Source organism: Castor canadensis, chromosome 4 (assembly GCF_047511655.1).
Source record: "Castor canadensis chromosome 4, mCasCan1.hap1v2, whole genome shotgun sequence".
Lineage (NCBI taxonomy): Eukaryota > Metazoa > Chordata > Mammalia > Rodentia > Castoridae > Castor > Castor canadensis.
This window is the reverse complement of record NC_133389.1, coordinates 57,060,714-57,076,206: the sequence shown is the minus strand read 5'-3', so window position 1 is coordinate 57,076,206 and position 15,493 is coordinate 57,060,714. Positions and strand designations below refer to the sequence as shown.

The following is a 15,493-nucleotide window of genomic DNA, read 5'->3' as shown; positions in this document are numbered from 1 at the left end:
TCTCCAACAAGGGCTGACAAGGCAGCCCCCTTCATCTGCTCCTTAGGGAATGCCGCTATGGGCTGGGACTGGGCTCCCATGGAGGGTGGGGAAACAGGATGGGCGCTCACAGATTGCCATGGGTGTTGGCGCCTGCTTTGCTGAGGCAGCTGGGGCTGCCCACTATCAGAACAGGAAAGAGCTGCAAAAGCTCTAACAAGGGCTGAAATGGCAGCCCCTTTCTTCTGCGTCTTAGGGACTCCCACTGTGGGCTGGGAGTTGGCTCCCATAGAGGGTGGGGAAACAGGATGGGTGCTCACTGATTGGCACGGGCCTTGGTGCCTGCTTTCCTTAGGCACCTGTGGCTGCCCACTATCAGAACAAGAAAGAGCTGCAAAAGCTCTAATAAGGGCTGACACAGCAGCTCCCTTTTTCTGCTTCTTAGGGAATTCCACTGTGGGCTGGGATTTGGCTCCCCTGGAGTATGGCTGAACCGTTTGGGGACTCACGGATTGGCATGGGTGCTGGCGGCTGCTTTGCTTAGGCAGCTGGGACTGCCCACTATCAGAACAGGAAAGAGCTGCAAAATCTCCAACAAGGGCTGACACGGTGGCCCCCTTCTTCTGCTTCTTAGGGACTCCCAGTGTGGGCTGACATTTGTCTCCAATGGTGGGAGGCGGAGTGGGATGGGTGCTGGAAGCAGGCAATGAGGTGTCTGTTCGTGGTATAGGGGAGTGTGTAGGTGCCAGTCTCCGAGAAGATGCTGGACAGCTGTCTGGGAGGGGCCCTGGATATTTAGAATCCAGAGGGGCCAGAAGATTCCTTGTCTTCTGAGGTGAAGGGGCTGCAGCGGTGATCACTCCAACAGGTCCAGGGGAGGATGATGGGGTCGGCATGTTCTGCATCTGCTTTTGGCTGGCCAGCAGCGGGGTAGCTCCTGGCTCTGGGGCAGGGTTTGGGAGGAAGTCTGGGAAGGAAGGAGGCCCTGCTTCAGGTAGGGACAAAGTGAAGCCAGATGGCTTGGCAGGTGCAGGTGCTGCAGTGAAGAGCACTCCAGCAGGTCCTGTTAAGGGTGGGGCACCATCAGGGTTCTGCATGGTCTTCTGGCTGTCCAGCAGTGGGGTAGCACCTGGGTCTGCAGCAGGGGTGGGGAGGAAGGCTGCCAAGGAAGCAAGCCCTGCTGCAGGCGGGGACAAAGTTAGGCCAGGTGGCTTGGCAGGTGCAGGGGCTGCAGTGGTGATCACTCTAGCAGGTCCTGGGGAGGACGGTGGGGTCGGCAGATTCTGCATTGGCTTTGGGCTGGCCGGCAGCGGGATAGCACCTGGGTCTGGGGCTGGGCTGGGGAGGGAGGATGGCAAAGAAGCAGACTGTTGCAGGTGGGGACAAAGTGAGGCAAGACTGTTGCCACGTGCTCCTTGGTGACACCGTTGGAGGAGGCATCACTCTTCTCCTCCAAGACAAACCTCCCTCTCTTCTCTCTGCCAGCGTCTTCTGGAGCGATGGGAGAGGCAAGCAGGGGAGGTGAAGGCAAGGTCACTGGGTCCCTGAGCCCGGAAGGCAGCTGCTGAAACTTACGTTTGCGGCTCGCAGAGCTGCCACTGGTGGATGGTGAAGTGGAAGACTTTTCCTGCTTCCCTGTGGTAGCATCGGCAACGCCGTCTCCCTGGGACTCCTTGTCCACCACCCGGGGAGTGGTACAACTGTGCTGACGCCCCAGCCCCTCTGCTCCTGTAGTTTTTGTTGGCCTCTCTGGCCTCCGGCAGCAGGAGGAGGCTGATCTATGTAAGGGGGTTGAGATGGGACCTGTCTTCTTCCACAGGTGGGAGACACCTCTGGGAGAGCTGTAAGAACTCCCGGTGGCATCGCCCCTGGTCCCCAGGACACCACACGTGAGCTTCCTTGTCAGGGAGCACATAGAAGAGGGGCGTGCTCGCTTATTCAAGGGGTCATCTGACGTCTCTGGAGTGATGCTCTTCTTCAGGGCTTCTGGCTTCTGCTCAAGGCAAACTGGCAATCCATGGGCCACGAAGGGTTCAAATGTAGAAGGCGCCCTCCCACTTTTCTTGTGGTGCCTTCTCTTGCTTTTCTGGCCATCTCCCAATATTTGGGTCTGTTTCTCCACAGTCCTTGTACTTGTCTCTTTGACAGCGCGGTCCTTTGCACCTGGCTCACGGGCATTTCTTTCTGGCGACATTGGCATGGTCTTGACCATCTGCTCTGCTACTTTTTCTTCCACTGCTCCCTTCTTCTTGCCTTGAAGGGTACTCACTGATGTCTCCTTTGCTCCTCACTCCCGGACAGTTCTTGGTGGAGAGGACAGTGTGGAGTTGGTCATCTGCCCTGATACTTGTTTCTGCACTACCCCTTTCTTCCCACCTTTGAGGAAACTCAGTGAGGTGTCCTTTGCTCTTCGCTCCCAGTCATATCTCAAAAGGCGGGCCCTATTTGGAGCAGACCATCTGCTGTGGCACTGGAGGTGGCCTTTGGTGGGTCCGCTCAGTCCCTGGCCCACACATCATCCAGAAGTTCTGTGCACACAGCACGGGCTCTTGGTGGCAGCTGGTGCCCCACTTGGTGGGCACTGCCTGCTGGATCGGGTAGTGTGTTCGAGTTGCTACGAGGAAACGGGTCGTGAAATCCCTGGGATGGCGATAGCACGGTCTCCTGTGGGCTAGGAGAAGAGAGGTGGGGAGCGAGGGGTGGATGTGCTGGAGGAGCGGGTCCAGGGAGGGGTGTGGGTGGTGGCCAGGCCTGTCCTGCCCCGGGACAGGCCAGGGCCCAGGCTTGCTCAAGAATCTGTGCATATGGATCGCTTCAGCGGGGTCGTTCTCAAGGAGCAATGTCGGAGTTGGTCGCTCTAGGAGTTTTCCGTTTCCAAGGAGCTAGCAACATTCAGATGCGTTGCCTGTTCCAAATGCGCAAGGATGCCCGCGCGAGCCTCAAGCTTGTGGGTTCTGCAGGAACGAGGACCAGGTGCGTGCACCTCGGATTCAAGCCTCAGAATCCACTGGTCCATGGTGGCCCCACTGGTGAGCAAACAATCACGGTCTCCCGGGAGACCCATGAGGCCCATGAGGCCCAGGGCATGCAAGTAATTATGTTGTAAATGAATGTATATTATGCAGTGAATTTAGTTGAATTCATCCATTGCTGAACATTGAAAATTATTCTCATGACAGTTCTAAGTGATTCTGTCATCTGCACTTTGGATTCTTCTCTAAAGCATTTACAATGCCACTCATGGAAAAAGACTCTTGCAAGTACTTATTTTTCGCCCGTTACTTTCCTTAGATAGATTTGCTCTCTTTGCTATGTTTCCTGTTTTCCTGGTAGAACTTTGTAGCTGTTGTCTGTTGACAACAGTTTTATTGGCCCTGACTCAGCCTGTCTCTCACTTTTCCTCAGAGGTGGGATAACATATCATTGAGGGAGTCTAATCCCAGCAAGCAGAGACAATTAAAGCCAAATTAAACTTTAAGTGAGTTACAATAGACTTACATATTACACATGTGCTTCGTGTGTGACCAGTGTTCAATCATGTGACAGTGCTTTCCATGTTAGAAAACTTATATTCTTGAAGAACATAACATTGGCAGAAGCCAGCAAGAATTAGCTTTATAACAACACAGATGACTTATATATATTAACTTAGCTTTTACATTTGGAGTTGAATGTAGAATCCTTGCCTAGGTGAGATAACAGGTTTACAGAACTAACAAAAATCAAAGCTTTTAGACTGCTGATAAATTTAGGAGACAGTGCCAGTGAACTCAAGTAGGCTAGTTTCCTATTGTATAAGAGTATGTGGTCTATACAAGGATAATTTAGCTCAGTCTGTCTTCTTTTTTTATTTTATCATTTTTGCATTTACTCACATGTGAACACATTGTTTGGGCCACCTCCCCCTCTCCGCTCTCTTCCCCACTTCCAGGCACAATCTGTTCTGCCCTCTTGTTCTCGGGGTTTGTTGAAGAGAAAACGTAAGAGATAATAAGAAAGACCTATCATTTTTGCTAGTTTGAGACAAAGATAGCTGTACAGAGAGATTCCTAGCATTGCTTCCATGCACGTGTGTATTTCAACCCACATTGGTTCATCTCTACCAGACCTCTTCACTACTGCCTAGTCCCCTTCCCATAGTGGCCTCTGGCAGATTAAGATTCTGATATTCACTGCTCTGTCGTGAGCACATCAACCACATTCAAGTTATAGGTTTCCTTCCCTTTCTCTATCCCCCCCTCCCCGTGCGTGTTCACACCTTATTGTGTGACCCATGTCCAATAGAATTACAGCATTTGTTTTTAGGTGTAGAATCTGCACATGAGGGAGAACATGCAATTTTTGGCCTTGTGAGCCTGGCTAACTTTGCTTAATGTGATGTTCTCCAGTTCCATCTATTTACTGGCAAATGACACAGTTTCATTCTTCTTTGTGGCTGGATACAATTCCATTGTGTATGAATACCACATTTTCTTAATCCATTTGTCGGTAGTGGGGCATCTTGGCTGTTTCCCTAGCTTGGCTATTGTGAATAGTGCTGCGATAAACATGGGTGTGCAGGTGCCATTGTAATAACCTGAATCGCATTCCTTCGGGTATATCCCTAGGAGTGGTATTGCTGGATCATATGGCAGATCTATGTTTAGTTTTTTAAGAAGCCTCCACATTGTTTTCCAAAGTGGTTGTACTAACTACATTCCCACCAGCAGTGTATGAGGCTTCCTTTTTCCTCACAGCCTCACCAACATTTGTGTTGTTGGTGGTGTTCTTGATGATAGCTGTTGTAACAGGAGTGAGGTAGACTCTTAGTGTGGTTTTGATTTCCATTTCCTTTATTGTCAGGGACAGTGAGCATTGTTTCACGTGTTTTTTGGCCATCCTTTCTCTTAGTTGCTGGGCTGCTTGAGTTCTATTGAGGAAGTCCTTGTTTATACCTATTGCTTCCAGAGTATTCCCTACTCTTTCCTATATCAACTGCAAGGTTTTGGGTCTGATATTAAGGTCCTTAAGCCCATTGGAGTTGATACGAGTTCAGGGGGATAGGCGTGGATCTAGTTTCCGTTTTCTACAGGCAGATAACCACTTTTCCCAGCAACATTTGTTGAAGAGGCTATCTTTTGTCTTTCATGTATCTTTCATGCCATTGTCAAAAATAAGGTGGGTATAGCTGTATGGATTCATAGCCGGCTCCTCTATTCTCTTCCACTGGTCTTCATATCTGTTCTTGTGCCAATACCATGCTATGTTTATTGCTATGGCTCTGTAGTATAGTTTGAAGTTGGATATTGTGATAGCTCTGGCATTTCTCTTTGAACTCTTTTAGGGTATTCACAGTCTTTTGTGTTTCCAAAGGAACTTTGGGGTCGATTTTTCAATCTCTGTGATGAATGTCATCAGCATTTTAATGGGAATTACGTTGAACGTGTAGATTGCTTTTGGTAGTATAGCCATTTTTACTATGTTGATTCTGCCAATCCATGAGCGTGGGGGATCTCTCCACCTGCTGTAGTCTTCTTCGTTCTCTTTCTTCAGTGGTTTGTAGTTCTCCTTGTAGAGGTCATTTATATTTTTGGTTAAGTTTATTCATAGGTATTTAATTTTTTTAAGGCTACTGTAAATGGAATTGTTTTTCTATATTCTTTCTCAATTTGATCATCATCATTGTATAGAAAGGCTACTGATTTTTGTAAGTTGATTTTGTATGCTACTACATAGCTGAAGCCGTTTATGGTTTCTAGGAGTTTGGGGGTGGAGTCTTTTGGGACTTTGAGGTGTAGGATCATGTTGTCTGCAAATAGGGATACTTTGACTGTTTCTTTACCTAATTGTATTCCTTTTCTTTCTTCTTCCTGCATTATTGCTCTGGCTAGGAACTCCAGGACTGTGTTGAATAGGAGTGGGGAGAGTGGGCATCCTTGTCTCATTCCTGACATTAGGGGAAATGGTTTTAGTTTTTCCCCATTAAGTATGATGTTGGCTATAGGTTTGTCATAGACAGCCTTTATAATGTTGAGGTACATTCCTAGTATTACTAGATTTCTTAGAGCTTTTATCATGAAGTGGTATTGAATCTTACCAAAGACTTTTTCTACATCTGTTGAGATGATCAAGTGGTTTTCGTCTTTGCTTCTATTAATGTGCTGTATTACATTTATTGACTTGCTTATGTCGAACCATCCATACGTCCCTGGGATGAACCCGACTTGGTCATGGTGAATGATCTTTCTGATTTGTTGTTAGATTCGGTTTGCTGTTATTTTATTGAGGAGTTTTTCGTCAATGTTTGTTCAGGAGATTGGCCTGTAGTTCTCCTTTTTGGATGTGTCCTTGTCCAGTTTTGGGATAAGAGTAATATTGGCTTCGTAGGATGAGTCAGGCAGTGTTTCTTCCCTTTCTATTTCATGGAAAAGTTTAAGGAGTGTTGGTATTAGTTCTTTAAAGATCTGGTAGAATTCAGCAGTGAATCCATGGTGTTCTGGACTTTTCTTTTCTGAGAGGCTATTGCTGCTTCAATTTCATTATGTGCTATAGGTCTGTTGAGGTGGTTAATAGCCTCTTGGTTCACTTTTGCATGGTCATAAGTATCTAGAGATTTGTCCATTTCTTTAGGATTTTCCAATTCATTGGAATATAGCTTCTCAAAGTAGTCTCTGATGATTCCCTGGATTTCCTTGGTGTTTGTTGTTATCTCCCCTTTTTCATGTCTGATTTTATTAATTTGCTTCTCCTCTTATAGCGAGCACTCACTGGTTACTTTATATGTAACCCTGTCAACTTTCGTATAGCACTTGAACAAAGTTTAGATACATAATTAACACATGCCACATTTTCATGGCCCCAACTAAAAGTGAGGGCAACACACTCTTGCTGTCCATACCGGCAGGCACATTCACAGCCTCTTCCAGCCTCATTTTCCCTGCCATGACCAGCAGCATCACCCTAACTTACAAGCCCCCCTTTGGCCTCTTTTGTTACGTTGGGAGAAATAGGAATAAGGGCAGTAAAATTATCAGTAGAAATTTTTACATTTTTAAAAAAATAAAAATTCATTTTTTGTATTTAAATACACTGGCTTTTAAATTCCTTCAAGCTCGAGTCACTGGCAAGGTTAAGTATAAATGTATTGACTAGGAGTTAGTTGTCTAGTTAAGGTAGCTATGCCTTGTGAAGAAGGGGCTCAGTGTTGTCTCAGGCAGCTTTCCTGAGGGGCCTGAGGGCCTTCTGAACAGGTTGTGTAAATGTACTTATGATTTTATAAACAATGTGATGTAGCTACAACCAGTCCCCTCCCTTCAGGTCTGGGGTGAATGGCTTATGGCAGGGTACCGTCCCTCTCACCCCCAAGAGCTCCTGAGTAAGGATCCTCTTGACCCTGTGGAGCTGATGAAGGAGCCTGAACTTCAAGTCACCAGCACCTGTTAGCATGGGATTGTGTGGAGAGACATGACTATTTGTGAAGCCTCCACCTGCAACTAGGGAAGTTGGAGTTTCTTAGTATATTCAGCTCTAGAGGGTGTGAGTGAGCTTGTCCTTGCCTGCAGTGGATGGGAGAACAAGGGCGGACTTCCCATTACAACTTTCTTCTTGTCAAGTTCAGAGTTTCATTATAAAACTTAGAGTTTTCTCCTTACTTACATCATTAAGAATATTTAGTAAATGCGACCAATCAAAATATTTAAGAAAAATGTTGCCAATGCTAGGGTTTTGAATTCAGGAGCTCACGTTTGCCAGGCAGACACTCTTACCACTTAAGCTATCCCCCAAGTCCAAAGGAAATTTTAACAAAAAAACCTTATCAATTCCTGCCTACACATTACACAGCTCAGTTGACACTTTAACGTTCTCAGCCTGTTCTCTGTGATCGTGTGTTTTGTTGTTGTATGATCTGCTGAGTGTTTCCTTGTGCATCATTTTGTGAAAATATGCCTCCCAGAAAGTAAACGGTACCCCTAAACAAGATCGCAGAATGCTCTTAATCTGTAGATTAGGAGAATATGTGACAGTTATTTAAAGGCATCATTTCTTTGGTGGAAGTTGGGTAGAGGGCATCATCATTTGGAAAAATGAATCAAGCATTCACAAGGCAGTACTGAACGCTATGCATCCTGAACATTTGTGGGTTTTCCTTAGAACCATACACCCATGGGATGCCAAGGATCTCGTGTATCCTTTTCCCTTTCTTAATACCCAGTCCCCTGTACAGGGAATAAACTCAGGGTAAAGTCCTTCCCTCTAAGCTATAAGTCCAGTCCTTAATTTTTATTACTCTTTCTTTCTTTACTTATTTTTGTTTCTTTTTAAACAAGAAATTTGCTATGTAGCCCATACTGGCCTTGATCTTGCTCTATAGCTTATGCTGTTCTTTATGATTCTGAGCCGGGAATATTGGGATACACGTATGTACCAACTCACCCAGTAACTAATTTTTACATTTTATGGACATGTTTGTTTATATGGAGTACAGTAAGAATTTGATACATGTGTATATAATGTATAAAGATCAAATCCTGTACTTAACTTTTCCATTTCCTCTAATATCGTATCGGCATGTTTTGGGAATTTTCAGATTCTTCTCCTCTAGTTATTTTGAAATGCATAACAAATCACTGTGTACTGTAGTTACTCCTTTTGTGCTGTAGAGCCTTAGAATCAATTTTCCATTTAATCGTATTTTTGGTGCGTGTTATTCCAATCTTTTTCTATTCCTTCTCCCCCATACCCTTCTTGGCCCCTAATGATCTCTAGTTCACTCTCCAGATTAGCTTCCCCAAATGAGAACTTGTGGTATGTGTCCTTCTCCTCCTGGTTTCTTGCCTTTAATATCATGGTTTTTTGCTCCACCCGTGATGCTGCAAATTCTGTGATTTCGTCCTTTTATGGCTCAATAATATTCCATTGTATATATATGCCACTTTAAAAATTCATTTATTCACCAGTGATTCATCAGTGATTGCAATCAACATGGGAGCCCATATGTCTCTCCCAGCTTCTGATTTCATTTCCTTTGGATAAATACCCAGTAGAGGATTTTCTTCATCAGAAAGCAGTTCCATTTTTAGGTGGTGTTTTTTTGTTTGTTTGTTTGTTTTGGCCCCTCCACTGTGTTTGGCATAATAGCAGTACTAATGTATATTCCCACTAGTAGTGTATGAAATTTTTCTTTTCTCCTTTTTCTTGCCAACTGTGTTATTTTTGCCTTTCTGTTAATAATCATTCATATGAAAGTTAGATGATGTTGAATTGCTGTCTTGATTTGCATTTCCTTGTTTTTCAGTGATTTTGACTTTATGAGTGATTTTCAGTAAATGTAAACATTTAAATAGGTTTTTAAAAAGTAACACAAGAAAAAAATTTAAATGTAAGAAAATGTCAAAAAGAAAAAAAATTCAAGCTGTCTTCTGCATTAATTTTACTCTGAGTGTCATTTCTCTAGAAGCAACTTTTAAGAATTTAAATCTTCTGTTTTTACTGGTGACTGCTCAGGATGCTTTGGAGACAGGAGCTGTATTTCTGAAAAAATGTCGACAGACAAGAGTTACAAAGTTCTGTGAGGAAAATATGAAACATAACCAAGGTAAGCAAATATATTTAAAGAAGCAAATGGTTGAAACATAAGTCCTTGCTAGAGTCCTGTTGCGTGTGATTGTCAACGCCTTAGAGAATGATCCAAAGTGCACATGACAAAATGACTTAGAACACTCAGCAGAGCTTTTCTCAATGGTTACCAGTTGATCAGTGTAATTATTTTCATTGCGCATAGCATTTGAAGCTAATAATTATGACCAACACTATTAACTAGTATCATTATGCTTTCCTTATTATCACTTAAATTTACACTTAAACTCATAAATTTAGTATAAATAGTGATAATATATCTTATCAATAATAGATCCTCACTTCATTTTGCCTTCAGGTTAAATGAACTTAAATAAGTTACAATATTCTTATTTGTCACTGTGCATTATATGTGCATTATATGTAACCAATGTCCAATCCATTTCATCAAGTGGCCCTGCTTTTTACTTGAGAAAATGTAAACACTTGAGGAACCGAAGTACATTTACCATTTACAGAAGACAGCAAAATTAGCATCACAGCTACAGGTGCCATATATATGTATATATATATATTCCCTTTGGAATCAAATTTGGAGTCTTTGGCTAGATGAGATAATAGGCGAATATCACTAAGAGCAATCAAAGCTTTCACTGCTCTTATAAGTTTAGGGAGACAGTGCCAGTGACCTCAGATAGACTTGTTTCCTATTATACAAGAACCATCCCATCTGTACCATGTTCATTAGGCTCAATGTATCTTGTAGCAAAGCGAGCACTTACAGGTCACTACATTTAAATGTAGTTTGAACACACAGTCCACGCATTTCTAGCATGTTAAATGTAGCAAAACCACTTAAAAGAGTTTTATATAAAGATATTTAAATGATCCTTGACTTAATTAGGACTCAGTTTCCTAAACATTTAAAACCTTATTAAAATGAGAATACACAAGCAGTTATCTTGGTGAAACATCAAATCTTTCCTTTAGTCATGTTTTAGCAACTATTATTAAGAGGAGAATAAAGGCAGAATTAAATACTAGTTCTACATGATTTCATTAATTTTTAACCTTAACAGATGTTAGATACCTCTTAAATTATAGTCATATTAACCACAAATAGAAACTTGCTATAAGTTCCACGTTTACATACTTAAGACATACTCATGTATCTTGTTACTTTCTTGAACATTCTGGGACTTTGTCCCTAGCTCTGTTCCATTTTGCAATGAGACTTCAGGAAAAACCTTATCACAAAATTCTTTCTCATCAAAAAGTCTTTCCTTTTCCTTCAACTATCTTTTCCCCAAATCGTACCTAACATATTCCTATGTACCTTTCATATATGGGTTGACATCATTTTCAGCTTTTCCTTTGAAGTATTTTTTATAAACATTGACTTTAGACAAAATTTTTTCCCAATAATCTACAATATTTTTAGTAGACTTATAATTCAAGGAGGACCCAGGAAGGAAACCGTATCACGCCACAGGCCAATTTTCTAAAACTTATGTGTTCCTGAAGAAGTCAAAATATCTCTGTCCAACAATAGAGTTGGGAAGTTTGGAAAAACAAGAACTCTTTGAGAGAAAATAAAATTCCATACCTATAAGTTAGGTGAGGAGTGATTATTTTGATCTTTGGGGTTCCATCAATACAGTAACCATTCAGCTCCATTTGGAAAGAGAACCTGGGAAGTCAAAGTATGGCAGAAAATTGGGGCCTGTTATCCATTAAGAAATTATTTAATCTTTCAGTCACTTTGAGAGAAGCACCAGGTTCCTCATGGGATGTAGGTACTTGGTGGGCTGTGGCTCCAACAGTAGGAATGCTTGGGCATTTTAATCCTTAAGAACTGTCATTTTAGATACAGATCCATTCCCTTGTCCCCCCTAGAGAGACAGAGGGTCCTCTACTGTTTTTCCTCATGGCGCAGGAGGCAAGTCCTTGTCCTGCTCTCCAAGGGGGCAGTAGATCCAAATTTCATGTGAATACAGTGAAAAAGCCTTCACAAGCTTAGATATTTAATAAGCCCTGGAACGCATTTACTTTTGCTGCTACTCTTTTGATCTGCTTTTTTGGAGAAAAGAATATTGCCTTCAAATTATTTTAAACTTGTTTCTACAGTATTCTTTTTGAGGTGTTCTTACATTCTTTGTTTAGTAAAGAATGAAATCAGGGCTCAAATGATAGATCGCCTGCCTAGCAAGTGTGAGGCCCTGAGTTCAAACCCCAGTCTTGACCAAAACAAAAAGCATAGGTCTTTGTTTACCAGGGAACTGGAATCCTAGCTACTTGGGAGGCTGAAGTCTGGACTGCCTTGGCAAATAGTTCTCTAGGTCCCATTTCCTAAATAACAGAGCACAGTGGAATGGAGGCGTGGCTCAAACTGTAGAGCTCCTGCTTTGCAAACACAGAGGCTTGAGTTCAGATCCCAGTCTCTCTCTCTCTGTCTCTCTCACACACACACAGACACACACACACATACACACACACACTCAAATGAAGCATTGGAGGCCGTGATCTTTTTTCCTTGTCTAGTCCTATCTTTGCATCACATGGTTCATGTATTAGTATTATTTTCTAGCAATCATTCTCTAAGTTTTCCAAGTTGTCCTAGTTTATTTTCCCTGTGCTGTTATCATTGCTTTTTCTCTTTTACTGCTTTTTTGTGTTGTTTTTTGGTTTTCTGACACAGATTGTCACTAGTGGATCAGGCTGGCCTCAAACACATGGTCCTTTTCCTTCAGCCTCCCAAATGTGGGGATTACAGACCTGTGCAACTTCTCCTGGCTTCCTTTATCAGATTTTCTTTTCTGAAGGTACTGGGATTTTAACTCATAGTTTCATGCTTACTAAGCACGTGTTCTGTGTCTTGAGCCACATCTCCAGCCCTTTTTGAATTTTGAGATAGTGTCTCTTATGCTCAGACCAGCCTGGGGACCTTGATCCTCCTCTTGATGCTTCCTACCTTAGTCAAGATTACAGGCATGTACCACGAGTGGCTGGCTCTTTACATATTGAATTACACTGCGGTCAGAGAAAGTAGGGCATATTCTCTTTTCAAGGACATTTTTGAGGTTTTCTTTGTCCCAAAATATTTGCTGTATGATGAGATAATTTATTAATGATTGCAAATGAGGTGAGTTATGGATATAGATTTACAAATATTTATAGGGTGAGGTTGTATCTCAGTGGTAGTGGAGAGCTGGAGTGGCAGGTGTGAGGCCTGGTATTCTTTCCTATCAAACCACACACACACACACACACTCACAAACAAATACTTATCTGTTCATAAGTTTTTAAATGTTTTCTATTCCTATGACAAAAGTAACACCTGTTTTCTGTGTCACATATAATAATTCATAAAGATGCATTCAATCAAAGCCAAACATCTCTGTGTGCCCTACCCCAAAACCCTTGTGAAGACTAAGGAAAGGACCCTTTCATTTTGTTCATTTATTAACGTTAATATGCACGTGTTTTACTGGCTGCATTGCATCATTGTAGCCTTCTAATTCTATGAAAATAGGCAGTGGCATTTTTAAAGTGATTTCATGGAATCTGTAGATTGCGCTCCACAATAAAGTCATTTTCAGAAAATTAATTCTGACACACCATGAACCTGGGAGATGTGGTCACACTCTAGTTTCTTTCTTCAAGGTTATATAGTAGATGTCTTTCACCTCCTTTGTTAGGTTTATTCTGAGGTATTTAATTTTTTTAAGCTACTATGAAAAGGAATGTTTTCCTGATTTATTTCTCAGCCTGTTCATTGATGCTATGTAGAAAACCTACTGGTTTTGTATTCTGCTACTTTACTGAAAATGTTTACTAGATCTAAGAGTTTTTGATGGGAACTATAAGGTCTTTTTACTCTCCTATAATCTGCAAATTGGGATCATTTTACTTCTCCACTTCCTATTTGTATCCCTTTTATTTCTTTCTTATACCTCATTGCTATAGCTAACAATTCATGTGTGTCATATATATTGTTGTTCTGTTTTGTGGTGTATAAAATTTCATGACATCTATGTATTCATCACATATGAGGACCTTTATTACTAAGCAAACATCTTTTTCTAGTTTCTTCTTTTTTTACCCTGAACTAAGCATTTTACTACTGCTTTATTCTTGTTACATTTGCTCCAAATCTTTTGTTCATTTATTAATCTTAACTTTTTTACAGAGGCTTTTGTCTTTAAATGCATCTTGTGTGTGTATTGGGATTCTGTTTCCTCTGGTAAGGGTCCATGGACAGTGAGCCCTCCTTTATTTTTTATTAGTATATAACATTTGTACAGGGGGGATATACTGAGACAGCTATATGCCTGGTAAGCCGTCCTTATTTGCAGATTTATTATACATGGTTTGACAAAACAAGGTAAACTAAACATATAATAGTAACAAGAATCAGGCAAGGGGTTGATGCATCCAGGGACTTAAGAGAGCCCACAGAGAGTGTGAGGGAGGGCCAGGCTTTGGGGGGACAGCAGGGCAGTGGTGCATGACCTGGTCCTGCTGGGCCTCATGTTCTCTCGGGGTTTTTCACCAGTGGGGCCACCATGGACCTGTGGAGTCTGAGGCTCCAGCCTGAGGTGCACACACCTGGTCCTTGCTCCTTAGGAATCTGTGAGCTTGAGGCTTACGTGGGGCATCCTTGTGGATTTGGAACACTCAAATCAGGGAATATTGCTCAAATCAGGGAAACTAAAAGCTCCTAGAACGATGGACCCTGTCCCAGGAGAACGATCCCACTGAACAGCTCAATATGCACAGATTCTTTGGGTAAGCCTGGGCCCTGGCCCACACCCCTCCCTGGTCTGGCTCCTCCAGCACATCTACCCATACTCCCCACCTCTCTTCTCCTAGCCCACAGGAGACCATTCTTTCACCACCCTGAGTATTTTCTTGATCCGGTTCCTTGTAGCAACTCAAAGGCACTACACCATCCAGCAAGAGATGCCCTCTTCATGTTGGATCAGCCTCCAAAAAGAGGCCAAACTCTTGGATGGTGTGTAACCCAGGAACCAGAGGATTCTCCCCACCAGAAGCAACCAAAGGCCATCTCCAGTGCCACAGCAGATGATCTGCTCCTAACTGTCTTTGCCAGCAAGAAATGCCTGTGAGCCAGGTACAAAGGCGACCACACTGAGTGCCCTCAATGGCATGAAAAAAGGGATGGTGGAGAAAGAATCACCAAGGCAGATGACCAATGCCATGCTGACTTTGCCAGCAAGAAATGACCAGGACCAAGGAGCGAAGGACACTGCCTTCAAAGAGATAAAGAAAAGGACAGTGGAGGAAAAGGACCAAATAGTGGGAGATGACCAGGAACGCCATGAGAGCAGTGGGGGGACGGGCCCTTAACCTCTGAACCCCTGCAGCCCCATGAATCGCTGGATAGTCTTGTGCTGACAGGAAGTCTCACTCCCCAGATTCCAGAGAACCACTTCAAGAAGCCGGACATTTCTATTTCAGGTGTTCCCTATCAAGCAAGCTCACGTGGGCATCCCAGTGCCCAAACGAATGCCATCACAAGTTCCTACATCTCCACCGGAGGCATCTCCCAACTGGGCAAAAGGAGGGGGGTCCTACCTCACCCCGTAAGTCCCTAGGGTCCTTTCTGGCATTTTCCAGTACCCATTCTAAATCTGTCACAGTTTCAAATAAAAAATGAAAAATAAGTTTGGTTGTTTTTCTATTCTTTTTTTTTTTTTTTGGCAGTTCTGGGATTGAGCTCAGAACCTTATAATTTCTAGGAAGGAAGTCTTACCACTTGAGCTACGTTCAATGCCCAAAATTTTAAGATTGTTCTTTTCCTTTTGTATATGCAAGGTTCTCATTATGAGTTGAAGAATTTTTGTGATTGCTATATGTCAAGAAAAGTCTTTTTCACCCTTTTTCTCTCAGTTTGATGGTAGTACAAGTAGGAAAAGAAATCTAGCTTAACAATCTC

General features: G+C 42.8%; 1 long non-coding RNA gene across 2 annotated transcripts in view; it reads left to right on the top strand.

Annotated features, from left to right (window-relative positions):
- LOC141422508 (uncharacterized) overlaps positions 1-15,158 on the top strand; it is a 122,588-nt gene extending 107,430 nt beyond the window's left edge. For both annotated transcript variants that reach the window (XR_012447119.1, XR_012447118.1), the window contains exons 5-6: positions 9,463-9,553; positions 14,465-15,158. This is a non-coding gene — a long non-coding RNA (uncharacterized lncRNA). The remainder of the gene's footprint in view (positions 1-9,462; positions 9,554-14,464) is intronic.
- The last annotated feature ends 335 nt before the right edge of the window (positions 15,159-15,493 follow it).